This window comes from Anser anser, assembly GCF_964211835.1.
Source record: "Anser anser genome assembly, chromosome: 11".
Classification (NCBI taxonomy): Eukaryota; Metazoa; Chordata; class Aves; order Anseriformes; family Anatidae; genus Anser; species Anser anser.
In genome coordinates, this window is record NC_139732.1 from 21,209,248 (window position 1) to 21,236,878 (window position 27,631).

The following is a 27,631-nucleotide window of genomic DNA, read 5'->3' on the forward strand; positions in this document are numbered from 1 at the left end:
TTTGCAGAGGTTCAACATCTCTGAATATCTGATCACTGAATATTTCTAGTCAGCTTCCTCCACCAAAGTGATATGAAATTTTCCAACTCTGCACCAAGCCATGATGTTCACGAAGAGTTTCTCAAGTGGATTTGAATGTTATAATCAATAACAATGAAACTCTCCTTCACTCTCCAAATTACATCTGATGGAGATGAATTTCTATATGGATAATACAATGAAAATATGAAAGACTATATTTGTTCTATACTTTTTTATGCAGTTGCGTTCTGACATATAGAAGTCCCTACAGTAACATGGCATAATCCGAAGAAAGTGTGTTCACTTATAAGACACCAAAGAGCTTTGCCTTTTTCTTTTTGATTATCCCTGTTGGATAAACAGGTGGAAAGACAAAGTCAGATTCTCCATTCTCAAAACCAATGGAACAATGTTGGTTTACATCAGCTGAAATCCTTGACTGTAGTTTCCAAAATAGTTATCAATTCATTTCCTTCATAATTTCTCCAGAAACACACTGGAAGAGCAGCCTGCCTTTTTTAACCTCCGATTCATCAAGCTGTCTTCATGTGGAAAGTCTTTTAAGCATGTTTAACTGCAAGCAAATGTTTAAACGTGTCTTTTACCCTTGTGCCCTTGAGTTTCAGAGAGGTGTCTGGGTGTTGTGAAAACAGCACCTTGGTGGAAGCATCCACCTGCTGCTTATATTCACTCAAGAAGATGATCTTTGCACAACCAAGAGAGGAATTTGCTTACCAGCTATTAATGATAACAATGCCTCTAGTTGCTTCTTTTGGCAATAATTTTGTAAGTCTCTCTCAGAAGAATTAGATCACAGTTAGTCCCACCTTAACTACATATTTGCTAGCTGAATAAACAGGATGAAATTGGACCGACGGTCATGTCTGCTGGCAGATTCAAACACTTTCAGTGCTGTAAGACTGGTTCCAAAGAAAGGTGCAGGGTATTCAACCAGCCTCTTGCATCCCAGGGTTTGCTCTCTGCCAAAATTACATCCCAGCAAATGTTTTCAGTGCTGCCTTCAGCTTCACTACCAATAATGTGCAAACCAGAAAGACAAATTCATTCAAATTTTAAATAGTAATCTCAGCAATATTAGTTGCACAATAAAAAGAATTTGTTCCAAATATGCAGCCAGCTATTTATTTGTGTTCAATTCTGAGTCATAAATCTTTATTTTGACATTTAAAGCCTATTTTAACAAACTGGTTTGTTTTTTCTTTTGCAGAGTGCCTAATCAGATGGGTTTTCTGAGCTGTTTAAGCAACTCTGAGAAATGCAAGGTCTCTGGTGAACATTTCCCTGCACTAAACATAATTTCTCCCAATGTAAGCCAAACCTGCGTTGTTCCTTTTTTTGCATGAAAGTGCTCAGAACTTTGCTTTTGCTTTTCAGTGTTGTTTTTAAAGATAAAAAGAAAATGAAAACAGCTTCTCAAAACACATTTTAAAAATAGGTGGCTTCATGAACAAGTTTCTATGCCTTCGTTCATACCACTTATTGCTCCTTACGTACTAACTTCTGAACCATGTAGTTCTTAAAAAATGATGTATTGGATCAGAAGGAGGAGGAAGCTGAGGCTACAAGCTCATGCTGAGGAAAACATGCTTTCTGAATCTGAAATTATTTATTTTTTTGGGTGACCAAACAAGGTACTTAGGCTGTGGTTCCACAAGCAATAGTACATGCACTAATGCTAATACACTCATAAACATATTCTTAAGGTGAGTTATCTTTTTGTTAGTTTCTAGTACCAACTGTCCCAGCTCTCTACCTTCAAAATAACATCATTTCATTTCTCTTGCTGGGCAAGTACATGACTAGAAGAAATGAGGTATTCACCTTTTTTGTAATGGGAAGCTAGAATGAATCTAAATGCAGTTATTCGTTATTATAATGAGTTTTCATCTAGCTTAGCAGAAGGACAGAGTAGATGGAATAAACTACTGCAGGACCCATTTTGTTAAAATATTTATTCTGAGCCGTTTGATTCCACAAGTAGCTGAAGAAATAATTAAGAACAAATAAGTTGTTATAACCTGAATAATCTCAAAAGAAACACTGCAGTTCTGAGTACATTTTGCCCTAGTGCCCAAAGCATGCATTTGTGTCTATCAGTTTTTGGGTGTGAATAGAGTGAAAGCACAGTTATGGTGCCATTCATGAGGATGCATAGACAGGAGATAAGTCCATATTCTAACCTTCATGCACCCAGACCAAATACTTACATATCATTGATAATGGTGGAATGAACATTTAATAAAACAGGAGCATATAAGTGCCCACTTGAAGACATTAGGTTAAGAGGAACTGGACTTAAGGGTCTAATGAGAGCCTTATCAGCTGGGAAGGACTGATAGAGGAGAAATAATGGCAGTTTATGTGCTTTCCAGTAATGACCTTTCTGCAGCCATTGTTTTTCTTTCAAGAGAAGAAGCTGTTATGAAATATTCAGCCAAAGACTCCAAGGCAGTCAGAGTCACACAGAGTTGTGAGACATCCCTTCATACCTTGGATGGCACAGTGCTCTTGGCAGCCAAGAACAGCTGGGACTACCCACTAGATAGTTTGGATTTTACTTCTTCCCTTCATAGAATGATATGTAAAATTTAAATCAGGCTAGTGGCAGCTCTTCGATAGACCATAAAGGATATGTATGGATTGGGTACAAGGAAGCAGTGGTCCTGGAAATTTTCTGCAATTAAATTAGTTCTTTGTGTCATTGGTTATGTACTTTCCTGTCATTGCACCAAAGAATCTGGTCTTTAGTGTTTATTAACTACTTTCAAAAAGCAAGACTCTATACCAAAGCTAACTACCATTATTATTTTATTTTATTTTTATTCAGAAAATTCTCTTGCTTTGTATTCAAATGACATAAATATGTAAAAGAGTGTGAAATTAAGGCACATGCAAAGAATTTGAGAATATGTTGCGTGTAGTTAATCACTTCTGACTACATTATGTGCATCAACCAGGACCATCACATACTGGAGCAAGGAGGGTATCAATTTGACCTTTAAATTCTCAAATTTCCCTCCTTTTCATACATTACTGTAGATTTTTGTGGTATGATTTTATTCCTTTCCTTTTTTATTTTTAATAATACCAATAAAAAAGTAGGGAAAAAATCTTCATTGGAAATATTTGAAATATTCTCCACTGGAAAAATAATATCCTGTAATAGATGGATAGTCATGTAAACACAGCGCTGCCTAGCACAACAAAACCAGACTGGATTCATGGGTATGACTTCAGATGGCATGGTGGGGAGACAGGAGTGCTTTTGCAGGGGATTAATACACCAGGTTTGCACCTCTGGGGATGCTGGTTCCAGTTCAAGCTCTTGTTGGGAGAGAAAATAAGTATGGTGGTCTCATTAGTCCTCATTACAAAAATCGACCACATGATTTGGTACCATTGGCAACCCTCTGCTAGATAAATCCAGGACTAGAATAACAAGGGTTACTGCAAGCTAGACTTGAGGTGCATTGGCAAGCAGGGGAAGTTTGTACAAAGCCTGTCTGTACCGAGGCCAGTCTTAACAGTCTCTTTACTTCCATTTGCTCTGAATTCACTCATATATTTGCAATCAAAACGGTTTTAAAGTCTTCAGAGAGAAAAAGAAAGAAAAAAAAAAGAAAAAAAAAGAGGGAGTAAAAGTGAGACAGAGAGACAGGTTTAGAATTATAAAACATATAACAGACCCCATTCCCGACAAGTTTTATTGCTGTTCAACTAAATCCCTCAAGTCTATCCTTAAATTAGCTGAATTAGAAAAGATGTAAAACTAATCAGAATACTGCTGTCTAGATAGCCCTTTGTCTGAAATATAGGAACTTTATCTTCTGGTAGAATCATTACATATGTTATCAGTTAAAAATAATCTTTTATAATGGACTAGTGAATCAAGTAGCTTTCATTTCTTGACAGAATGTATAATCACATTATTTTTCCCAATTATGCAGTTTCAACATTTTCATCTCAGCAAATTGTCGAAGAACTGTGTTTATAAAAAGTTCCCCAGATTTCCAAAGCATTTTGTTATGCAGTTTGCTACACTTTGCATCTGAACAAATTAGGGTGTATTTATGTATATAAGTATACCTCCTCTCCCCACAGAATCTCAAATGAGCCAAATATTCAGCTGATGTAAATCAGTGTTGTTCCAGATACTTTTAGACATGATATACTGCATTAAATCAACAGTCAGCCTTCTACAACTGCCCCCATCACTATGCCTGGTTGAAGCTGTAATTAAAGTTCATGTTGCTCAGGAGTCAGTACCCAGCAGCCTCGGAGGATTAATTAGGTCTGATATTTATTTCTTTTGATACGAAACCCAGATGTGTGCAGTTAAGCCAAAAACCATAGGGAGAGCCATCCTGCTTTTTTTTCCAATGGACAGAGGAAAAGCAGTGTTGCCCACCCAGAATTAAAGAACAGAAGCAAATAATTATCATCATGGAACAATTTGGCTGCGGCATGGTTTCATAATCTGCTAAGCCACTTTACCTGCCTGATTATGAAATAATTCAGATGACCTCAACTTCTTTTCGTTACCAACCGTTGTAAATATATATATATATTGATTTATTTGTCTGAAAGCTGGGAAGAAAAATATGGAGGGAATACTCTCATCCTCTAGAGTTGTTGAAATAAATCAGATTGTATTTCATTTTAAGAATATATTATTCAATGTGTTAGAAAAATATCTGTCCATTCTGTAAAGGGCTTTTCTTACAATTAATTAATATGTCTAGAAAATAGATGGTGAAAATGCTAAATTATCAGCAAGTGTAGTACCACCCTTGGTTACCTCTATGGAAAGGACATTTCCAGCAGGAAAATGTAGTTCAGGTTTTATGCTTAACAAAGATGTAAGATTCAGAGCAATTTTGATGCTGAGTTTTATACTGTGGACACTTCTCTGGCAGTACTATCTTGCTAAGAAAATTCACCATATTAGGCCAGCATCAGATGAATTCATATGAACCATGATGCAGCTTCATATATCAATTTATGCAGCATTTCTTATTCAAACTTTTCTCTAGTGGGAAAAACGGTCCAGTCCCATAGACATAATACTGATTGTTTCAGTGCAAAAAGAAAGGCAGTAAAAAGAATAAAAAAGAAAAAGTAAGAAAAAGAGGTGTGGTTTCCAGTGTCTCCTCCTATTCCAATAAAAAAAAAGCTCTGAACACTTTCAAAGTAACATATGAAAATTCATTATTTTTTCCTAATAATTTTAGTTAGTTCTTTCTTGTTGGGTACCTGGGTACTGATTCAGAGCAATGAAACTCCCACAGATTTTCCTGAGTTTTGGATGAAATCCCTACAAAAGATTTGAGCCAGTGATCTAACGATAAATGACTGGAAAGCCCATTCCTTTTCCCTGATGCAACTAGCCAGCATATTATACTGGAGATATTTAACATTTTTCCCCTCTGAATAATTCCTATAGAACTTTGTGAAGATTAGCTTTTCCCTCTTTCTCACTGATTGCATCAGTATATTTTACAATATCTGTGTATCTTTTGATTTACAAGGGAAAAAAAATAGAAAATTGTAGTTCTACCTTTTTTTTTTTTTCAGATGTTTCTGATATTTATTTTTCAGGTAGACTGTCAAAAGGAGCCTTTCACATAGTTTCCTGGAGCACTTCCTTGCTTCTTTGCAGCTCGTTAAGCTCCATTTTTTGTTGTTGTTGGGGGTTTTTCAGCCCATCTATGGGGCATCTCACAGGTCTCCACTCCAAATGTCAGCTGAAAAAACAAGCACTCTCTTTTTAGCTTGATGCAAGACACATCAGGAATCGGGCATAAGGAAAAAAAAATGCATACCCACTGCATATGGAGTTAGGAGCAACTGCTACTGATAGGTGTCCTGGTCCTCTTCCCCTTCCAGGTTCTGGAGAACATCAGCCAAACTGACCTCAGTGAACAGGTCCGACATCCCTCTCCGCTTTTCCCAGTTCTCTGCTATGCTTAATACTGTCAGAAAATTCTCCAGCAAACATTTGTAATTGCAGGGAAAAAGAACACTGCTGTCTTTATTTTTTCTAACTTGACATCTATCAAATTTAGTTTAAGTGTTCCCCTGGGTCAGCCGAGTTGCTGAGCTATAAACTAAAAATAATTAAAATAAAATATTAAAAAAACCTCAAATCTGCTTGCCAGGAGCGTATCTTGGGGAGTTAACAGCTTTCAATCATGCACTGCAGAGTGTTAGAATAGCCAAAATAAGACAGGCAAGTTTAATACAATACAAAACTCTAATTCTTTGATATTTTGATGCTCCAGGCTTGATTCTCACACTTCAGGGCAAAACTGATTTCTATGATAGGCTTTCAGAATCTAGAAACTTTTTTTTTTATTTTCATTGAATATTACACTAGTTAGTTTTATAGGACTAGATTAAGTCTTCATGAAAAAGAAAGGCAGGGAAGGTAGAAGGAATCTTCCTGATTAATATCTCACCTAATTAAAACCTTGCCCTGACAGTTCTTAGAAGGCAGAAGACAAGTTACCTTTTCGTAGTATAAAAGATGAATTTTGCCAGTTTATTGACCCTAGCTGATGTATCAGCTATCACCAAAATTGGAAATTCTAGTTATAATGACTTAAATTTTGGCTTAATCCTGACCAGACAGACAGCATGTTCCCAGACTGGTCACATTCATAAATGTCATAAAAAACATACTTGTTCTATGACATGTATGAAATAAAATTCTCGAACAAGACATCTCTAACCAGAAAGGCATGAAGCAAAAATCTTTAACCACGTGACAGGGAATGAGGACTGCTAAAAATGGTATTTTGACTTTGGTGGACTGCTGAAGCAAAACTTTTCCAGGCATAGCTTTAACATTGTTTTTATTTTTATTATTCTTATTTCATTTGAAGACCATAGAAACCAGGTAAGACCCCCCCCCCCAAAAAAAAATAAAAAAATCTTTGAAAACACAGTTCAGATTTTTTTCTGAGCTTCTCCAGTGTAATTTTAAACAGAAAAAATTAAGTCAAGGATCATGCTCAGGGGATTTGAGTTGAATCCATCATCAGGAGGTGCATAACATGCAACTGAACAACTAACCTGGGTTATCTAGCAGTCTATCTGCAGCTAATGTTTCTTGTTGTTGTGGTGGTGGTTTGTTTGTTTGTTTTTTTTATTATTATTTCTGTTCTGCATTTTACTTATAAATTAATTTCTGCATCTAATGAAAAAAAAGATATAAATGCATTTTTTGTTGTTGTTGTTGTAAGTATTTTATAATTGAAGAACACTCCTTTCTGGAAAATGACATTTTATACAAGAAGTTGACATTACCAACATTTTTATTTTTGTTTAAAAAAAAAAAAAGTAACTTCATATTTGCTGCAAATGCTGTTAAACAGAACAGAATTTTTATTTGAAAATGATAAAGCCATAAATCCAAGAGGATTACCTCCATTTAACCTTGAAAAACAGCAAATTCATCTTTTTCAAACCTTGCAAAATAGGAATAATTTTAATTCTTAATATGTGGCATTGCAACTAGCCCTAAATCAAAACCAGACACAATATTATTACTCTGCTCTTGTCAAAACTGCTGAATAGCACCCTCCTCAGCTTTAAACCAAGTCTGTGTCTCACCTCCAAATTGACTGCACCCTTCTCCCACACAGTTTACCTCCCCGTAACACCAGGTCAAACTCCCTTGCACAGGGGATGCCCTGGCGTCAAGGGAGCTACACCTACGGATGGCTTGGTCCACAGCAAGCTGAGGATTTGGAAGTGAAATGTGCTCCAGCGTACATATTCGAGGTGGTTGGGAATTTTCCAAGGTACTCATTTGGCGGGTGTCACAGAATGGCAATTTGTTGAAACTGAAACCTTTCACAAGGGAAGGTCTGTCTGAACAAAGCTCCCAAGTCAGGGTAAAAAGCAAAAACAGAAAAGCAAGCTGGAAAACAAAACAAAACCAAAAAAAAAAAAGGGGGGGGGGGGTAGCAATTAGAGAAACTGCCCCTTTCCAACAATCCTTGACCAAAAAGTCTGTGAGGTTCCCTCAACATGATTCTTACCTTTCTTACTGTAAATAGCAAGCTTTAAAAAAGATGATTTTAGAACAAAATTGCTAAGTCAAAATAGAACAGAATAACACAGTGCAAATTTGTTCAATGTGAACTTTTAAAATGAACCCTTGGGGAATTTTTAAGCTTTGATTTTTCACCCATTTCTGCAGCCAGGTTTTCATTGCCTTCAATACTCGATTGCCAAGGACTGAGCTGCCCTAAAACACCGTGTACAAGCTAATTGATCCAAAACTACTGATTCAGTCACTATTGCGTGATTAAGCAACTAGCATCTGCAGGAAATTTTCTGTCAAGCCTATGCTTCAGTGGAGAACCGGTCCCTCGATTTCAGCTGAATCCACTTTTTCAGAAAAGGTACCTGATATCTGGGTTGGGTTGACTTCTTGAAAAACCAAACACAAAAACCCCAAGGTACTTTAGGGCTTTTCGGCAAAATGATAAAGGAGAAGCAATCCTCCATAAGAACTGAGACATCTCAGGAAAGGATTTCCTGAGCTAGTTATGATAGAATAAGGTAAAGGGACTTTAAAATAGTGCCAGAGGGTATTTTAAGTGAGCAGATGCTTTGCCACTAATTTCAGTGAGATGCTTTCCATCTTCTGAGACTTTGCCTTCTAGTTTGCCAAGAAGCGAAGTAGAAACAGGCTGAAGTGAATAGGTACATGCCAAAAACAGAGTTGGTATGAGTGCAAATTTCCTGATGCCCAGTATAATCAACCTTTTTTTTTTTTTTAATCAGATCTGGTTTTGGTCTTGCATAGGTCAAACACATTTGCTACAGTCATGATATATGTCAGGCAGTAAAGATGCGAGAGTTAAAGCTGCTGTAGCAGCTCCTGCATGGTGGGAGGATGGAGACCTTCAGTCGAGGTGGGACATAAACAACTGGTATTGCACAAGTCATGAAGCTTTCTCTGTGTGCTGCTGGATGTCTAAATAAAGGCATAATATCTCAAGGGCTGCAAATATTGAGTTATTAACTAGCTGTGGGTAGATTTGGCTGCAGTTGGGGCTGTGATGAGTTTAACCCCTGGCCCAGTCAGAAGGGCTTCAAACCTCTGTTGTTCCCAGAGCGAGCACCTCTACGGGTGCTGTCACCAACGCTGCTTTTCTCCCTCTTTGTATCCCACACTCAGTGGAGGGAAGAGCTGAGAGTTGATGTCCCTCTGTGTTTGCATGCAAAAGAAAAGCAGATTTTAAGGTCTTTGTCACGCAGAAACATATTTCCTTTCACCCCCATATTCCTTCTCCCCCTGCTACCTTGACCCCCAGTCCTCCTTACCTCTAGCCCAGAGAGGGAGAAAACAGAGAAAAAGAAAGAAAAGAAAGAGAGAAATATGCTGCCTGGATTGGAAAAGTCATCTTTTCCCAGGAGCGGCGTAATAATGTTAATGGAAGGGAGAACGGGAAAGAGGAAATGTTTCGCTAACGTGGAGAATTTCTGGCCTGCGTTCTTTCTGAGGCCTGTTTGTCAGGGGGAAAAGGAAATTGGTGGCTGGATGAAATATGAGCTGATGCAGCTGCAATGCCTTTAAATACAAGCTTTTTTAGGCACACTGGTGCTTCAGTTTGGGGATATAAGCAGATGCTGAATGCCTTTCCCTACTTCACATGGGGCCTTTGCGTGCTGTGGTTTTAAGACCAGTGTTCAGGTGATAAAAAAAAAGGGGGGAATGAAATGTCATTTTCGGAGAGGCAAAAAATACTTCAGGCTCTTTGGCGTGTAAGTCATAAAGGGCTTTTTGTGCAGGAGTAGTCAGTGCAGTGTCAAGAGAAATCACTTGCACAAGGTGGAGTAACACTATATGAAATTAAATTCTGGCCTCCATTTACAAGTAACACTTTAAGGTAAGAAAAAAAAAAAAACTTATAAAAAAAAAGCTTTTTTTTTTTTTTTTAAGAAATTAAAGAGAACAAAGACACCCCGTTCCTTTCCTCCAAAAACATGCCCACAGTGTTCTTGCCATCCATAACAGCAGCCCCAAACAGAAGGTAATCAGCAGCACTCATCAGCCAGCCCTAATGAGCATACGGCAATTTTCTACCATGGGGTGGAATCTGGGTGGAGGTTTAGGGCTGCTCTGATCTAAAAGGGTTTGAAGTGAAAAGGTTTGAACTCTCATGCTATTGCCTTTCAGGCTCTTTGAGTCTGATTCTTATTTACACTACGTTTCCTTAGCATAAAGGGGCCTTCAAGTGGGCATGCAGTGAAGGAATATTTCAAGGGAAAGAGCATGCAGAGCGGGCTCTCGCTGCCCTCCTTGCACCTTCCTTGGAACAAGCCCCTCACTGTTTTCTTACAGGGGTGAAATGCCAGATGTAGCTCTAGTCCGAGGTGGAGGAGAAAGGCTCCGGCTCGCAGTGCTATTGAAGATCTTTTGCACTGCACTGGTGTGCCTAAAGGACCTAAATAATTACTTACAGGTTTTTGTTGATTGGTTTGTTTGTTTGTTTGTTTTTTCCTGCATATTACTATTACTTTTATTATTACTATTACTTTTACTATTCCTGCTGCTCAGGTTTTGATTTCTTATTCTTTATTGCTGGAAAGATGAAAAGTCACACTGGGCTGGTAGTCCAAGGTGGAAGCTGTGGTGATATGATCTGGAGATGTCATTGAAATTTAAACAGGTGATTAAAAATAGTTTGTCCCTTTGAATGATTCCTTCAGAATTGAAGAATTATTCCCAGCTTCTGAGACCTCCCTGACACACTCCTGGCTGGGACCGCTCATTTAATTTTAAATGCCAGGTTGTATTCCTCAATCCTAATGAAATTAAGGCACATTAAACATTTTTATTTTTTTTGGGGGGGGGGGGGGGGGATGCTGGTAAGTGGAGGGGTGTCTAAAGACAGTCACAAAATTTTCTGTGACAATATTTAGGAACTAAGATTCTCATCCAGTGTATCAAAGTCACTGAAGAAAACATTTCTTACTCTTTAAACCTGCTCCCTTGCAAAACAAAGAACTCTCAGAATGATCTCCCAGAAGTCATATTGGAAACCTGCTATAAATTGTTCAATGTAGACGAACTGATTAACATAGCTGGTTTTCATTTTTAGAACTAATGATTTTTAACAGACATGTTCTTCTTTATCCCAAAGTTCTTCTTTATCCCAAACTCTTGATTTGTGTACTTTCTTTCCATATTTTCATAATTTCTAGTGAAAGCTGTTGCTATGACTTGCTTACCCAAAATGTTCCAATATTCCATTTTAATCCAATAACCATTTCAGAAAGAAAAAAGAATCTGTTTCAAAGCATTATGATTTTTAAAGGATCTATTTTGACCTCAGAATATTGAAACTTGGAGTAATTGCAAACACAGGTTTTCAACAATCAAGTTTATTTTCTCTGCAGAAAACCTCACCCATATGCCTGCAGGGAATAGCTGCATTTGCCAAATCCAACTTTTGGTGCACAGAAGAAGTGGGAAATATAAATAGAAAGTGTAAGCTTTTGGATATACAAAATGGGTTTGTAATTTAAGGCCTCCCAGCCGGTGGCAACAATTGTCCATGTCTTGTGGGGTGTCAATTTTCCCTCTTCTCTTTATTTGGCTCAGCAAGCTGCCTTCTGCAATCACAGTTTAAAGCCTTGGCTTATGCGTCTTCTGTCTCCTATCTCACGTCGAGTCGCTGTCGTCCTGGGGAGCTGCAGGATGCTATCCACTAATCTGACGCTGCAGTCTCCAGGCCTGTGGTCGGATATTGAGAAAAAAAATGAAAAGAAAAAAAAAAAAGGGAGAAAAAAAAAGCTTTCCTAAATGATATACCAAATTACACATTATTTCACTTGACAAACAAAAACTCTTTTGTGGTTAGCAGAATGAATCGTGTACATCATAATTTTGACAGCGAGTACTGAGGTCGAACTGGCTCTTTAAACAATTTCCCTGTGTACGCATTGCTGTTCCAGTTCAATGCGAGCATATGGCAAACACAGAAACTATACTTACTGATGCCAGGGCATGACCAAAATCTATAATAATGTTGTTTACTTTCACCAGCTCTGCAAGAAAGAATGTAGCCTCATGCACTTAAACGACCTCAGAAGAGTCACACTTTTGCTTTGTCGATAATTTACTGAAAACATGCATTGTCCCTTAGAAACATAAGGACCCAAGACATTTGCACTAACCGAGTAGAGCTCATCTACACAGAGTCTCGCTTGTCTCCTGGAGAAAACCTAAGGAAATTCTCTCCATGACGTTGGTTAGAGTGGAGAGAGGCGGCAGAAAAACGTAGCTTTTGGAACACACTTGGCTCATGCTCTTTTTGTTGTTGTCATTTCTGATAAAAATCATAATATTTCAAAGTCTTCTACAGACAGAGGTCTGCCAACTTCCTTCTCCCACTAAATTGGCAGTTCTCAAGCCCTGCCAGGAAAGAACATATTTGAGCATCTTAGTGCTGCGTGGTCTGGCAGGCAAGTGTTGGGAGGCAGAGGTGGTTGGCCACTCCTCTGGAGAAGGTTGTAACATCCAGTGCTCAAGGGGGTTTTCCTCTGCACTTTTGTCAGGCACTAAAGCTGCCCTAATGACGTGGAGCTGTGGGACAGTGCAGGCTTTGAAATGCTGGGGGAATAAACAAGCTCAGCTAGCTGCTTGCGGAAACGCCAGCTCTCACAGAAAAACATCCTTCTTCACAACCCAAATCAGAATGTCAACAGGAGGAGAGTCTTCCTTTCGCTTTGGTCTGAAATATCGTAGGGAAAGGCGAGGGAGAGTCTGAAGGGATGGGATTTCTTAAATAAAGATGTGTGTTGAGGCTCTGAATGACATTGCAGAGACTCATTTAATAGCCCAGATAAATTTTCAATGACAGCAATGTCAAAAACTAGGGCCGCAGAGGTTCAGAATATATTAAATAAATGGATCTGCATAAAGTAGCTTCCCCACTGCCTGGAAAGCACATGGACATGGATTTCAAGTGCCAAAGAGGAGCTGAGTTTCACTAATTCCCATTCCAGGCAATGAGAATCAGGACCAAGCATCTGAGGAAAACAGATTGCTCCAGAATCTGACGATTGTTTAAAATCAAGACAGCCTCCACCTGAGACAGTAGATCTACAAGGCTGAAGCAGGATAACCTATCGGTGGAGATATAAATGTTTATTTATGTAAGGACAGAACATCACTGATTTACATTTCTTCCCTTTTACACTTCCTAGTTCATAGTGTCCTCTGCTATTTCTTAGTCATCGGACCCACAATCATAGCAAATGCACAAACACGCACACGCGCGCGCGCGCAAAAGATGAAAAATTGAGAAACCAATAAACCCAGTACTGGAATAGAAAGGAGGTATTATTCTAGCAGTAAAAACTTAATTACAGTTAGTTCACGTGTCCAATCCACCCAGTAGCTCATAAATTGGGCAATGAACTAACCAGGTTCTCAGGTATTGGATGGACGACAGAGGGCACTGCTGGGAGATGTGCAAATACCCATCTGCAGGGGCTCAACCCTTCAGGGTTTACCCATGCCACTGTCTCCGAGTGGAAGCAGATTTGTACTGGGCTAATAACCCCAACCTGGAGTCCCTCTGGCTCCGCATGGAGCTAACACATAAATTTACCCACACTAAAGTTAATATGCAAGAAAACAGAGCACCTTCCAATGTCTAAGAGTTGATTTGTATGCCTGTTTTGACCTAAGAAGGGGTAGATGTTACAGAAGCACCACCATCCCAAGGCAATCCAAGGGTTCAACTGCCAGCAATTCCCTCAATGAAAAAAAAAAAAAATGTAATTGAAGTATTAGCTAAGGGAATGCAATTACCAATTTCCTTAACTGGAGAGGTTTATAAATCTTTGCAGCCATTGCATTGACGGTGATTCCTTGCATGTACTGATTGAGATGTCCACATTATTTCAGGTCAAATGTATTCTCAATTACTGGATCCAAAGACAACCAAAGAAGTCACTGAAAGTCATTAATTTCAAAGAGCTTTGGGTCAAATTGGCAAGTACCATAAGCAAAATCCCAGTGAACAGACTTTATTGGAGCTACTGAAGCGTGGGTGGATACAGATCACACCATTCTGCTCATCTTGGAGCAAAATGAAACAATCCCATGTATTACTCAATGGTTAGTTTTGATTTGCACGTGATACATTCCTGGCTGGGACAGGGCCACTACTAATAACAGAAATGCAGGCATCAGCATGAATCGTGGCCCTTCTTTTATTATTTTTTTTTCTTTTGTGTCCTTTCCTTTTCTCTCTCTCTCTCCCTCTCTCTCTTTTTTTTTTTTTTTTTAATTTTAATTGAATACACATAATTTAAAACATAAGGTCCCATTATTATCCAGAGGTGCACACTTTTATTAATGTCAGGTTCTCTATTCTTTTAGCTCAGACCTCTTACAAATGATGTGTTTCAGTATTAGTAGTCAGGTCAGGCAGAACTTAACTCTTGGATTTTTTTATTTTTTCTCTTAGAAATCCAAGGATTTGCAGAAAAGACATGTTTTTAGCAATCCTAAAAGTTCATGTTTGAAAGCTAAACCATACTTTGCCCACTAGGGTTTAAGATTAGTTCCTCTGAGTTGACAATTTACTCTTTCAACTTGTAATCTAAGATCCTTCTTTCACCTCTCTGGTGATTCCAAGATGAATTAAGATTTCTCCTCTGCTAAAACCTTCCTCCCAGGAAAAAAAAAAAAAAAAAAACTGGCTTAAAGAATAGAGGACAAAGGAGAATCTGATTCATCTCTTAACAAAAGAAGTAAATGAAGACACGACACCACTGAAATTAATAAACTTTAACAGAAAAAAAAAAATCAAAGAAATATTTTTTTCTCTGCCACTGTGGTTGTTCAGATAAACCTACAGCCACATTTAAACTTTTCCAAAAGGTCAGCTAAATGATTCCCAATCTCCAGTTTCACATGACTTTGCAGCTTCTTGGTTCCAGCTCCAAGAAGGAGAGGTGCTGAAATACAGCAAGATAGGATATCCTCTTTGTGTCACTTTTCTTACTGGAAAGAGGAAATAATGGAAATCTTGTAAGAAATCCTGTTCTCATGAGACTTTCAGCTTCTTTATTCAGAGCAAATGATTCTGGCTAGTTCAGATAAGGTTACTTTGGCTATTTACCCATTGTAAAGTAAATTATCAAAAGTCTTCAGGCTTGTCCATCATTAGCAAAGGTTGAAATATCCACCCGCTTTCCCATGACAGGGTTAAGAAAACAACATTAAAATCTATTTCAGGTTCCAAGAGATGCACAGTTCAATATCAAAACATTCTAATAAATAAGATAGATTGTTTCTCTGCAGCTTTTCTGTCTACGCTTGTATTTGTTTCAGAAGTTGCAAATGTTATAGGGGAAATTCTTTGGGCACACATCTATCCAGTAACGCATACTGAAATCTTTAGCAAGTGAACATCTTATTATGATGGGACTTTCCTTCCTTACTTGTTATCTCTACCTTATTTAAACTGGACCTAGCCGTATGCTTAGGGCAGTGTTTTATCTCGTCTGGAAGGATTGTGCTGCCCCTTTCAGAGCTACAAATTCTCTGTGTTGCTGATGAACAATCTTCCTGTGAGCAGAATGAATGGCTGCTTGAGACAAGATAACTCACCAGCCTTCTCTCATACCTTTCCGAACAGCCCATCCTGCCTCTTCATTTGCACATTACCCCAGGCTGAGCTCCTACTCCAGAGCTCTTCTTCACTTGCCTTGTCTTAGGGCCTGGCAGAAGGAGACAAGAAGAGGGACTGCAGGAGGGAATTGAGCTCCCCCCAGCACTATGTATGGGGAGGCCCATGGAAATACCAGCAGAAGATTTGTTGCATCATTTAGTGGTTTTCACCGCACTGCTGTACCTCCCTACTCAGAAACTCTTTGTTTATTGTATGCCCTTCTAATCCTGGCACTGTCAAAGCCTGGTCCATTAAGCAAGCATTACTATGATTTATTAGCTGTGCATGGCTAACAGAGTGTTATGACAGTTGGGATGAGATTTGGTTGCAGGTCAACCTGCACTTTAGACTGGAACATTTTCAGGTCTCTTTGGATCTAAGCTTGAGTTTTGGACTTCGGAAGTCCCAGAGGAGAAAGAAAGGGAGGTATGCGGTGCTTCTCCATCCTATACTCATGACACGTCTGATAAATGGCAAGAGAAGCCTACTTGTTAGAAAGCAGAGGTGGAAAAATAAAGGTATTTGATGGAGGTAGAGGAACAGTGCTCCTTCTCTCAAAACCAGAAGCTCCCAGACCGAGAGAAAACACACTCACATTTTCCAGTCCATGCCTAATTTCAGACATAATTTATGAGATCAAAACACCTTGGTGATCAAAAGTAGGTACTTCTTGCATGTTTCTCATTTTTTTCCACTTCACTGGAAACAGTTGGGTAGACATTCAATCAGGCTCTTTTTATATGCCAGAAATCCCAGCTATATGTATCAGAGCTTTTTCGAAACTAGAACAAAAATATTCTCTGGTTTGCAAACTTCCAAGTGCTTTCTATTATTTTGCCGTGTAATTATCTCTTTGTTTGTCCAGGGGAATATCTAATAGCTCCCTGTTCATGGAAGGGCACTGACCTCTGAATGAACCAAAAATAGCCCATGCAATAATTTCAACAATATGCTGAATATCTGATCTGGAGGCTGGTTTTCCCCTTTGGATCTCATGCATTGCATCACTTCACTTGGGCCAGCGAGACAAAGTGGAGCAGGACAAAGTGGCGACCTTTTCCCAATGGGAGAATCAAGTGTTTGCTGGGTGGGAGGAAGGAGGGCTGACGTTTCTCTTCCATCAGTCATTCAGTCATTCAAAGCCGCTGTCGTTCAATGCTCACATCCAGTAAATTGTTTCAATCAAGTTGCGGTTGGGAGAAGTATGCTCCGTATAATTCACTGCAGCCTCCTGCCTGCGGACTCCACTGTTTATAGCATGGTCCTAATTGCTTTTTTTTTTTTTTCTCTCTTTCTTTTTGCTCAACTGAATTCATTTAGAAACACAATATAAGTTAATGATAAAATCCTTCACTAAACCACTGATAGCTATGCATTGCCTGACTGGGACAGACATATAGCCCAGTTAGTCTGGAATATTTTATGCTCCTATAAGGCTTATAATATGTCTAAATTGTGCAATAATATAGCATGGAGATAAATTATTTCATGGCAAAAGCTTATGCATTAAACCCTTCCAAAGTGCAACAGAGTGTAGCAGGCAAGGTGATTAAAATAACTGGGTTCTCTTCCAAGCTTTAAAGCTGAATTTTTGTGTAACCAGGACCAGTCATTCAGTCTCAGTGAGCCTCAGTTCCTTCCTCCTCTTCTATCTGTCATCTCGATGGCACTGGTGCGCTTCCTGCGTATGAAGAATAAGCTGCAACCTTATTCTTAGCATACATATTTATTACCACCTAAATACTGCCGCCTTGATCTCAATAAAGATTTCAGATAGTCTTGTAATAATTAATTAAAAATAGCTTGAGTGATATTTTGACTTCCATATAACCTAAATCCTTCTGCCTAATCTTTCAAATCTACCTGCTTTGGTTATATCCCAAGGCAGTGAGTGCCAAAGATTAACTATAGACTGTGTGATACTTTTAAAACAAATTTTAAAATGTTTCCCTTAAAGGTAGTGATTTTTCTTGATTTTTTTTTTTTTTTAATGGGCAAGCAGTCTCATTAGTACCAGGTGATTCATTTAAAGCACAATTACACAGGGAATTCAGCTAATTGATTGGATAACCCTAGATTCATTTGTAAAAACACAATCCTCAAACCTGAAGTGCTTGGACTTAGTGGTAGTCGTGTACCGAGAAGTTTACTTTAAAAGCAAACGTTTAGGTTAATGGGATCCATATGATATGAATTCCTAATAACTTTACCATGGGTGGGCTTATCGAACTGCTTATCATAACACAAGTCGGACCATTTCAAAGGATCTTTCTTCTGAGACTTTCTGAAGACTTTTCTTTCACCCCAGATCTATAGAAAATTCCACTAACTCTCCATTGAGAAAATATTTGAGCTGTCTCCCTCTCATGTCATGATTCAAAGGGGTTATTCTGGAAAAGTGTATTTTTTAACCCTTTGTTGGCTGGAAACAGCATTTGGTAGAGATGTATTCTTCTTCAAGGGGAAGAGCTCTGAGCAGGAGCATTTATGATGATGCTCTGTAGTCCAGGAGGTCGCATTTGTGTACAAAAGTGGTTGAGGGCTTTGACCAAAGGTCTGACATCTGCCTGCAAGATAAAAGAACTCCAGAGTAACCTAGGCTCCCTCAAAACCTAGGAAATCAATGCATATCTACCAGCTGCACCACTACATCTACTTCCAGAGAGGAACAAATGACGGCAAACATCCCCTAGAGAGGCATTTGAATATTTAGCAGTCAAAGGGACAGGGCCACCTGCAAGGTCCGAAGACAAAATTGTCTACGTAATGCAAAATTATCATAGAAAGGAGCAGAGAAGATGCTGGTATAGCAAGTACATGACACTTCTTATTTCATTAATACATTTTTTAGAATTAAAAACGCATTACTTTTGGCAGAAAGCAAGTAACAGAAAATATAGGTCTCCTCTCTTCCTGAATTTTACTAACACTGATATTCTACCCCTTACCCCCCTCCACAGTACAGTTTTTAAAAGATATATACAACTATTGAAAGCATTGGGAACAGCTAAATATGGCAGTAGAATTTTATATAAATGTGTGTGTACATGCATTTAAAGAGAAATCCATTATCCTTATAATTCTGGGGAAAGAAAATACTGCCATCTCCATTGCAGATATGAAAATTGCCATGAAGTTCATTGCGGATGGCACAATAATTCTGTCTTACATTTTTGGTATTTAATTAAAATAACAACAAAAGAAAACCACTATCATTTCACAGAAGAGGAGGACAACACCATAAAACACAGTCATATGGACAAGATTCCTGCTGAGGTAACTACATGGGGTGAAATGTACTAACCCATGAGAAAAGACGAAATCTGCTAACTGTAGTTGTATTTGGCATTGACCTATAGGAACATTAAAGTGATCTGCAAATAGGTGAAAAAGACCATTGAAGACTAATTATTTAAGATGACAAAAATAAACAGGGAGAGAATTAGAATGGTCCAGTGTGAGGGAAAAAATAAAGGTTATGTTTCAAGGAGAACTTCAGAGTGAGAGCTACTTGCTTGCAGCAGGGTTTCCACTGGCACACGCTGCCATCATCATTCATAATAAATCAAGTTAAACACCAATCCTCTGCAAGATTTTGCCAAAATCTAACCCAAAGATCTGTAATTTCATGAAAAAAAAATGAAATTATGATAAAATCATTATTCTAAGCTGAGCAACCTGTAAATGTTTCTAATAATCACTGTCATCCATGTCTGCAATGCTGGGTCATTCCCTCAAAGCCTGATTAGTGTTTAAGTCTCTAATCATTTACCCTATGCAACCAAAGTCTAAAACAGCTCCGTTTCACTGCTATAAATGCTAGTGGTCCGCAATATTTTTGCAAGAAGGTGTATTTGGGATGACTGTATCCAGAATGAGGGATAATGGTCTGGCACATTAGGAGCTGTACAAGGTGATGAGAGCCTGGTGCAGGAGTCCGGCGTGTTAATGTACCGAGTTTCCAAACATTAACTAATGCAGAAGGGAAGTCGACACTGGAAAGTCTTGTTCTTGACCGTGCTGGGATAGCCGAACACTTCATAACACTATCAATTAATTTGCTACAGACACTGGTCTCCTCAGAGGAGAAGGACAGGCTGGGAGCAGCTCGGAGGTGGGCATGTTACAGGAAAAGATTTAGGTTTGATGGCAGAAAGGTGTGGAAGATGCCTGTAGGTTGCTTGTCAGCACTTAGCCTGGCATGGACCAGGCACGTTAAATCATGGGATGCAAACCCACACGTGGATTTACATGAGCAGGCAAACAAAATGCCAGATGCTCTACAGCTGTGTCCTTCAGACGAACACTGCTTTACTGCAGGTTTCTTCCCTTTTTCTGGGGGATGAGGAGAATCTATTAAACCTCTGCCCCCAGAACACCAAACTCCGTCCAAAAAATCAACAGCTACCAATAACAAAAGTCCCAAATATGAAATTGTCTATGAATCTCACCCCTATGAGGCCTCAGAAGTAACCCAAATTGCTTGGAAGCTGAGATTGCTCCATTCTGTGCTGTAAGATTATTGTGTTAGAGACTTAACAGGCTTGAAAAAGCCAGGCTGGAGTGGCAGTGAAAGAGAGAACAGTGTTTATTGAGCAATAAAAGAAACATTATGTTTCATTGCTCAGCCAAACTGCCCTACAGAAGCAAATCCCCACGTCTTATAATATGGAGTGTAATAAATACTAATACTATAAAGGGGTCTGTTGGAAACAACCAGCAGGGCCCTATCACAGTGTAATCAAGCCTCCCGTTAAATTAGCGTCTCGCTCGTGCTCGCTGCTTTATTGTCCGACAGGACTGGCCGCCCTGAGGCCATCTCCGGTGGGGTTCACCTCCTGCACGGCTGCACTCTGGTTACCCTCTCTCGGGGACATCTCTCTGAGGCCAAGGGTTAGGTTTCCATCGAAGGATTAAGCGGTAGGCTCATGTCAACAAGGTGGTCGTGGAGATACCGGCAGAGCAGGAAGGACTCGGGAGGCCAGTGGAGAGAAATCCAACTATTTCAAGGCAGCAGATTAATCCTGATAATTCTGCACTGGGCCATTTTTTCCTTGGTTGGGTCAAGTTCCCCTAGCAACCACAAAGCCTGCCATTAATAAAATTAAAAAACTCAATCATAATTTCCAACCCCTGTGCCCTTTTCAGAGGCGAAAAGATAAATTGAATATAAAATGAAAGCTTTGCTTTTTGGCCTTTGTAAACCTATTCTTGCTTTTTCACTTTCCTCCCCATAATTCTGCATTGTTGACCTTCTTCCAGTCGCAACGGTCTTGAGAACACACACAACATATGGACCTCATTGTCCTACAGAGCCAAGAGGGCATGGCGATACCTTTCCCCCTGAACTTTTCCCTATGCAGCCCATGGTACGTTACTTATCCACATTACTGATGGCATCTGCACAACTCTACCTGGGCTGAGCTGCAGTGACATTTCGTCTTGAACCTTTGTCTGATATTACAATTATTATCACAAGTTGAACTGCCTTCCAGCACTTCTTTGGAACAAAAAAGGGCTTTTTTTTTTTTTTTTCTAACTGAATTTTTTGGCTAAAATTTATATTTCTGCTAAGATGATTTAGTTATTGGATGCTGTAAGAAAAGAGTGGTTAAAAACCAAAAGAGAGAAAAATATGAATACAGCTGAAGATGTTTTACTTTTCAGAAACCAGAAGTAACTGAATAACAGTTGTTAAAAAATTTGAAAAGTGTTAGGTTTGGGTTTTTTGTCAGTAAACAAGAAGGCTTCTGTGGAAATTCAGGGTTTTCCAGTTGCTTACAAAATCACTGGCAAACTACCACACTCCAACCACATCTTTTTCATTTTCTTTTAGTCATATAACACCAGGTTTCCATTTGCTGAAAATAAATGAGGAAGCCATGGGGTATCCCTGCTCTTTTTATTGACGCAAATAATCCCATTAAAGTCCACAGGAGTTCTTGTATCCAGTGGGCAGGTTCTGACCCCAATTGTTTTAACAGTTCTTTTTATTCACACCTCATATTCCAACGAAAAAATGTGATGGAGCTTGACAGAAGGCTTAAAATCATGAGGCTGCCCAAAGGTGGAATTAAAATTATGTGTAAGCTACTTGATTGACTTTGTTCAGGTAAAAAGGGAGAGAAAAAACAGAGGGAGACAAAAGCTGTTGAGGGTAAATAGCTGGCAGAAGTTTGCTGAGTCAGACTGTCAGCATCATAATCTTATTGAGAAACCATAGTCAACACATTATTTTTATCTGTGCCTCAGTTTCCCCACCTACAAAAGGAGATTTATCATATTTTCCTTTCTCAAAGAGTTCTGAACATATAGCCAGTTGTACAATCCAGGTTATGGGTTATAAAAGGGATGAGTGCATTTTTCTTCAAATAAATTGAAAATCAGTCCTCTTTGGTAAAATAATTACCTTTTTATTTTATTACCCTGGTGCTTCTCAGAGTTGTTGCCTTAGAAATGTGATGAATGATGCTACGTTCAGTCATAAATGCTGAAAATAAATCAGAGGTAACTGATTCAAAGCGAGTGAGCTCTGTGCATGTTGACACAATCCTATGCTTCTCTTCTACATCGTTCAAAGCACAGTCAAAAATAAATTTCTAAAACCAGTTAAGAACAATTAAATTTCTTCAGAGCATCTAAAAAACTTCACCTCCCTGTAGGCTGTCCCATTGCTAAAAAGTTTTTGATGCTTTCTAAGCTGAATTCAAAGACAAGCTTTTTTTTTTTTTTAACCCTATTTATTTACTTACGACACCAGCAGCATATACACAGTAAGGCATTCCACTCCACACATCTTCTACCTCATGTCTTACACCTTCTGGTAGACAATCTAATTTTATTTCATCTTTGAAGGAAATAAAAGTTACCTCTAAGTTCAAACTAAATGCAGAAAGTTGTAACCAGAAAGGATTTTTTTTTGAGAAAGTTACATGGGAAGGTATAAAAACAGTGGGTTAGAAAGGAATTACTCTTTCAGCTTGAGCTTATTGTGTTTATGGTATTACTCAGTTTCTGAAGAAACTAATAACCGTCACAAATCTCACCAGCATCCCATGTTTTACAGCTTGAGTATTCAACTTTCTGCTGGTTTAAAGCCTAACAACAACAACAACAAAGTTTTGGTAAAATAAGCTCTAATATTAAAATTGTAATATTTATAAATACATAATATAGAGATATATAACATTACTCTTGGGCAACAAAATTCACTATTGCAACTTTAACAACAAATGTCATCCCCTCTCTACAACTTCTCCTACATCCCATAATAGCCTCTATTTTTCAAGAGTAGAGTTCCACATCTGTAGCATATTATGTGCATAATTTGCACTTAATTACCAACCACATTGATTAAGCCATTGCACAACAATTAAACTTAATTAGTTTTTTTTACAGTGCCTTCACTATTTAACTGAAACACGTCAAGTGTCTTATCAGCTCTAATTGAAATGCTCGCTGGAGATGTTTAGCTTAAAGTGTGATCGCCACTTCTTTCCAATTTCAGGTGAAGGTAAAACTGGGGATTAACAAATGTGTGTCAGCCTGTGACCCAGCCTGAGTCACTTTGCATTCACAATTGTTTCCATGTGTATGCCAGCAAATGTTCATCTCAATGCTATAAATAGATGACCAGGCTGCCCCCACTCTGAAATTAGACAAGTTCCATAGCACTTAACAGGAATGGTGGGTTTTGGTTGTTATTAAAACCCAGACTGTGAAATTCAAAGGGTATATTGAATTTTTGGTATTATAGGTAATAATTTCAGGATTTATTTTTCTCAAGCACAGAACTGTAGCTGCTATCCAAAAGGACAGAATTTTATAGACTTCAGCTTGTGAGGGTGTTGAAGAAGTCCATTGGGGTGTGTAATTACTAAGAAGCTGGTAGTTAGATTTAGGGAACTAATCTTTCTTTCTTTCTTTCTTTTTTTTTTTTTTTTAAAGTTAGTGCAGTTCAGATATTTGCACGATTATGGTTTTGGGTGTTTGATTCTTTTTCTATATAGGAAGTAATGGAAAAATATTTGATACCTTGAAAGTGTAGCTCCTATGACAGAGGCTACCGGTAGACCTTTGAGCTGTACTTCATGTGAAAGAAATAAACTATCACTTTGACAATGTTCATTCTTAGTGGGGCTGAACTTGAGGGGGGAAATGGAAATGAAAGGGAGAAATAAAATAGATACAGTTCATTGGTTTCTGATCAATGAAAACAAATAAAGAAATGATTTACGTTCAATTATATTTCAGTGATGTTAAGTTACAAAAACAAACAAACAAAATAAAACCGCTTATCTGTAAACCTGAATGATGCCCAGAGATGAATGTAAGATGTTTCAGAGACATGGGCTATCCTTTTAATTCTGTTTCAAACTTGAATCTAATTGTGTCAGGTTGTCATTTTTTGTTCAGGAGCAAGTAACTGAGCCTTTCTTCTATTCAATTTCTTATGCAATATTAATCTGGATTTTTTTTAAAGCAGTAAGTTAATTCTGCTACAGATGACGGGTTTGATATATACAGATATGCAGTTTCTGACTTTCAGTAGCATATAAACAGTTTAAAAAAAATTAGTTGCTTCGTTGGCAGAGAAAGGCATTGCAATATTTTAATTGCCATCAGGTCCAACAGTGATTGAAATCTGTTGAATATATTCATCAGACAATGTTTTTGGCAGATTTTACAATGTGTCTTCACTAAATGATTTGACTAAAATGATATTCATCTCTTTCCCAGCTGATAATACTGCTTTAGTAACTTGCCCATCCAATGAGGGAGAGGGAAAAAAAAAAAAAAGGTTTCTGTGGAATCTTTCAAATATAATAATTTCAAGCAAGAAATATTTTCCTTTAAGTCACCCAATGTGGTGACTGCTGAAACTGTAAGAAAAGCTAAGCTAGGAAAGTTCAGTGTACATATACATTGCCTCAGATCAATAGACATTATTTTAGTTTTGCCTCTAACTTTTTTTCTTCTCAAATGAGTTAGAAGTTATTAAAAAAACAGCATGATTTGACTGCAAACATGCCCTGGACACTTCAGCAAAGTGGGAAAAGCAAAACTTTCTCATTCAACGCCCACCCAGCACATCTCTCAGGGGTCCACCTTAAGAGCCCATCTGTAGGCTGGGGGCAGACATCTATTTTTAAAGAGCATGAGAGTTCAAGACCTGCTCTGTGGTTAACGTGGAGCCTTCTTCCAGTGTTCCCAGTGACTCCTCTCTGCAAGCGTGAAATGCCATAAAGCGCTGCAGTGATGCCGTTATGAATGGCCTGTTTGTCTCCCTCTCCCCTGGCAGCCTTTTTTTTTTTTCCTTCCTTTTTCACCCCACACTTCTCCAGTGGCCCAAAGCAGTTTAGCAGATATGGCAGCTCACATGAATTATGGAAATGTGAATATGACTTGGCTGCCTTGTACTCTGAGTGCTGATGCTTTGTTGGGTTTTATTTTCACTGCAAAATTTCTTTGTGAAAAGTTAGAGGACAGGAAAATGTTTGTATTCCTGGACACATAACGCCGGGTGTTGCACATGTATAAACAGGAAAAATAATTGGCCAAATTTAAATAGGAAATGTTCACATTTCCCAGTAGAACCTAAACGCAAGATCCCTCTCTGACAGTAGCAGATCAAACTCCGCTTATGGATATGCTCAAAGATGCAGTGTCTGGATCCAGGGGTAACGTCTGCAGGTGTTATTCATCTCTTAAATAAAACCATATCTGGGAGACAAGCAGGATCACACTCTTTCCCTTCCTCATGCCACTCTACAAAGTGACAAATCGATCTTCTGTGCACTCTGGGCGAGATGAATTTATAAAACATTGGAAAAGTTTGTTTAATTAAGTGGCCTAGCAGTGTATTTCAGAAGTATTACTGGCAAATCACCTAACCTTCTAGGGCTGATGTTAAAATCTGTTTCCACATGTCCTTGGGGTGGGGGGAGTAAAGGGAGAGGACAGGACAGGACAGAAATGAAAAAAAGGTTATCCTTCACCCTTTCCAGTGAGCCAGGAAAGCTTGAAACTGAAATAGTGGCTTTATGCCCAGACAGAGAGGAACTGAAATAAATATGAGCAGGGTTAAGAATTTTCTTTATTGAGAGCACCTGCTCCAACTTTATATGTAGTGTTGCTAAAAATTCCTTCATTACAGTGTGCTCAACTCTGTGGGAGTTCAGTGAAGCCTTTGGTACTGAAAAAACCCTAATGGGTCCTTTGGACCTCGCCAGAGAAAGGCTTTCCCTGCTTTCATCCAAATGAATTAATTTAATGTGTCCAAACAAAGGTATCACAATGGCAGAGGTGCATGTGGTGCTCCCAAAGCCACTCGTGGGCAAAGATGCATGTCCTGCATTGCTGTGTGTGAGTTACAGGCCAAGGAAGTGAGGAAAAAAAAAAAAACTGGCAAAGCCTCTCTGCTTGTGAAAGTTCATATAAAATGGCAATTTCTGCAGGTTTTTTTTTTTTTTTTCCCTGTGGCCGCACACCTAGATATATTGGGTACACCTTAAGATCAGCAGTCACTTTTGTGTCTGCTCAACCATCTAGTCAAGCAAACAGTACTGGAGGAGCTGGATTAGGAGTTTATTTTGTGATACACCAAATTTTGACATTTTGTTGTCATTGTGATGGAATAAAGACAAAAGACAGGCAAAGTTTTAGCAAGAGGAAATCTATTTGTATTAAATTGGTTGATGTAGCTAGAAAAGACATCAGGCAGACCAGATCTTCTAAGAGTCTTAAACAAAATGTTTCATGCTAATTTCTGGGAAAAATAATCTTTTCAAGTTTAAATTGATAATGTTAATCAATTAGCCTGAGACTTTGACTGAGACAGAGGCATACATTGTCTAAGGGTGAAAAAATTAGGGACTAATCCTGTAAACTGTATTACTGTTGGAGTCCAGGTTGATTACGCACAGATCACTCAAACCTTCTACTGCTGCTGTTGAAGTTTAGCTCTCCAGAGGTCTTTTGCTAAAGTTGTGATGATCCAAGGACATGTCTAAGAAAAGGTACAGCTGCTGCCTACCAAACAAATTCCAGCTAAAGTCTTTTTCTATCTTTTTACTTCATCTTGTGGAAAAGGAGGCTGTCTTCAACTTTGGAAGTTTAATCTCAGTGTTGACAATGGGTCTCTTGGTGACACTGGCTGAGTTGCTTGTTTTATGGCACCTTGCTTTCCCCAAAGACATGATGATTCCTTTGTTAATTGTCTAAAAATAATATTCACAATAAACTTTTCAACTAGATGGAAGCCTTTCGATAATAGATTTTTAAGTGTTTAGGAAGCATTGTTTGAACACTAATAAAAATAATTGTGTATAAGGAAATAGCAGCATGCTGGTGATGGCCAACAGATTCAGTCAAACTGCTGAGTCCTTGCAACACTTCCTGAAATTCTCCTGGAAAACTGGCTTTCCTCGGCTCAGCAGCCCTGTCCTTGGAGCTGATAGCAACTAGTTTGGTAGTCCACCTTGCTCTTCTACGTGCCATAAGGCTGCAATATATATATGTGTGAATGGCTTGCTGGAGGGGACTATATGGGGCTGCCAGTATCTACTGACTGAAGGCATCTGCAACATGCAGACCCATGGCAAGTCATGAGCGAGCTGCTACCCCATGGAGAAATCACTTCTGCAGCTGAAGATGGACATGAGCAGGGGTGGAAAACAAGTGCAGGAGGTTCCCTGCATCAGCTGTTTCCTTCAGATGTCTCCCCAGGAGCTGACATAGCCTAAGCCTAGGAACTGGCAGGAATTTTTGCTTCACTGGGACAGAAGTAACATTCTTGAACTTACAGAAACTGCAGTACTCTACTATGGGATAAATCTAATCAGATCATATCCAAATGGTTGATCTATAAATTTTAGCCA

At 38.7% G+C, this 27,631-nt stretch overlaps 2 long non-coding RNA genes across 2 annotated transcripts in view; one reads left to right on the forward strand and one right to left on the reverse strand.

The window, feature by feature from the left end:
* Positions 1–10,755, forward strand: part of LOC310905492 — a 34,672-nt gene extending 23,917 nt beyond the window's left edge. The window contains exon 2 of the long non-coding RNA XR_014589064.1: positions 1,250–10,755. This is a non-coding gene — a long non-coding RNA (uncharacterized lncRNA). The remainder of the gene's footprint in view (positions 1–1,249) is intronic.
* Positions 10,756–18,775: 8,020 nt separating this feature from the next.
* Positions 18,776–23,036, reverse strand: LOC310879965. Its single transcript, XR_014571287.1, has 3 exons — positions 22,799–23,036; positions 22,162–22,242; positions 18,776–20,825 (listed from the first exon to the last, which is right to left on the reverse strand). It is a non-coding gene; the product is annotated as an uncharacterized lncRNA (long non-coding RNA).
* Positions 23,037–27,631: the final 4,595 nt, after the last annotated feature.